General features: G+C 38.2%; 1 protein-coding gene across 1 annotated transcript in view; it reads right to left on the bottom strand.

The window, feature by feature from the left end:
• The window catches only part of LOC106868395 (ADAMTS-like protein 1), a 189,964-nt gene that overhangs the window by 28,124 nt on the left and 159,481 nt on the right, over positions 1 to 2,359 (bottom strand). The window lies entirely within an intron of this gene.

Raw genomic sequence — 2,359 nt, 5'->3', positions numbered from 1 at the left:
TATATATATATATGTATGTATGTATGTATGTATGTATGTATGTATGTATGTATGTATATACAAGGGGGATGCTGAAAAGTACCTGACTTTAAGAGTATCGTGAAAGGCTTGCCTGTAGCCCCAAACTTCCGAGTTCTTTTGCGGGGCTTAGAAAAACTGAAGGACCGTTGCTATAAGTGTGTGAATCTGAGAAGGGAATACGTTGAATAAAATCATAACTAACTGATCCACTTGTATTTTCTTTTACCCAAAATCAGGACTTTTCATCACTCCCTTGTGTATACATATTGTTCAAGATTGTAAAAAAACAAAGAAGAAAAAGAAAAAAAGACAGACGGGTGAGGGAACAATAAACAGATTGTATTTGTTTGATGGTGAGGAAAACTAGAAGTCTTTGACGTTTCGAACACACGCTCTTCTACAGAACTGAAGGAGTAAAGAAAACAGGAGAAGGGAAAAATGGAGAGAGAAAAGAAATTATATGTATGAATGCATATATATGTGTGTGGGTATATGTACGATTATACGTATATATATGTATGTATGTTTGTGTGAGTGTATGTGTATGTGTGTATGTGTGTGAGAGAGAGAGAGAGTATATATGTATGTGTTTGTGTAGGAGTGTGTGCAAGGTTTTATAATAGGCAACTGGTATTACACTTGATCACTCTGCTAATGAAGTGTGACATGGTGTACAAAGCATTGCATGAGGCGTGCAACTGACTGTAACCAAGCTATTCTCCTGTCCTTTGTATCTCAATCTAACATGGCCGCCTAGACGGCTCGTCAGAGCTCGTAAGATTATTGGTTTTGTGTCGTTAAGGACATTTTTACATATGGTTAACGTCCCACTTCATTTTAAGTCTTTCAACTAAATGAATTTAAAAGGGACCCACCCAGTATTACAGTAACAACAATAATAACATCAAAAGCGACAGTATTTATAGAAACAACGAGGAAGCTTTTAGCCTAGCGGTTCTTAACTTTTTAATATCCGGGTCAGATCCAAAATCTGGATTTTTTAGGGGGTCACACCCGAAACGTAAACCACGAATCAATTAAAGAAAAAATTATATTTATCAAGAGAAGACCGTTGAGGGCCGCCTGAAGGATGCTTGAGGGCTGCATACGACCCTGGAAGCAGCGGCTGAGAACCGCTGTTCTAGCTCGTGATTTCTTGCTAGAAATACTAAGCAAGTCTCCTTCATATTGTGAAGGTGCTTGGCTTAGTTGTTATGGTGACGCAAACATGATCATATGAGTGTGGTTCCGATTTCTCGATTGAGCAGTATGTTGAGTTCTTGAGCAAAACACTTAATTCCATGTTGTTCCAGCTTATTCTATCTGTAATTAAATAACCTTGCGCCGGACTGGCGTCCCGTTCGTGGAGGGGGATATTGCGACCTTGGTCACTTACACGCCATGGAACCCGGGTATACGGCCATAGGAATCCTGGGGCTCAAAGCTGTAGTGTCCAGGGGACTTGCTTCATATCATTCATAGATTTACGTGCGAACGTTTATATGGAGATACAGAATGCTTTAGGTATAATAGAACCCTGGTCGTAATGGCTGGAACATCTTTCATGCTGGTCTGCTCTATAAAGAGCTGCCTTGACTGTCAAACAACAACAAAAATAGTAAAAACAATAGCAACAACAATAATAACAACAAAAACAACAATAGCCACAACAACAACATTTGCAATATCAACGAAAACAATAATAGCCACAACAGCAACAGAATTACTAACAGGAACAGCATTAGCAACCACAGTAGCAACAGAAACAACAGTAACAAAACCACCAACAACAGTAGCCACAGCTACAACAACAGTAGCACCGATAATCCTAACAGTAACAACAACAACAACAATAATAGCAACAGACACAACGACAACTATGACAATAGCAACAGAAAAAATAGCAACAGCAGCAAAAATGATAAAACAATAGCAACAACAATAAAAGTAATAATAACAACAACAGTAACAAAACCACCAACAACAGTAGCCAAAGCAGCAGCAGCAACAACAACATTTGCAACACCAACGAAACCGATAATAGCAACAGCAACGGCAAAGACAATAGCAACAAAAACAATAACAGCAACAACAGCAATAGCACCAACAATCCTAGCAACAACAACAACAACAACAACACCAATAATCCTAGCAACAACACCAACAATAATAGCAACAGAGACAACGACAACTATGACAATAGCAACAGAAATAGCGACAAAAACAATAAAAAATAGCAACACAGTCGACAATAACAACAGAGCACTAAAGGCGAATGCAACAACAAAATATGAGAATTTATAATCCACTTCGAGAAAGTAATTAGATTTAAACCATT

Source organism: Octopus bimaculoides, chromosome 15 (genome assembly GCF_001194135.2).
Source record: "Octopus bimaculoides isolate UCB-OBI-ISO-001 chromosome 15, ASM119413v2, whole genome shotgun sequence".
Taxonomy (NCBI): Eukaryota; Metazoa; Mollusca; class Cephalopoda; order Octopoda; family Octopodidae; genus Octopus; species Octopus bimaculoides.
Note: the sequence above shows the minus strand (reverse complement) of the source record. Positions and strands in the feature narration are given on the sequence as shown.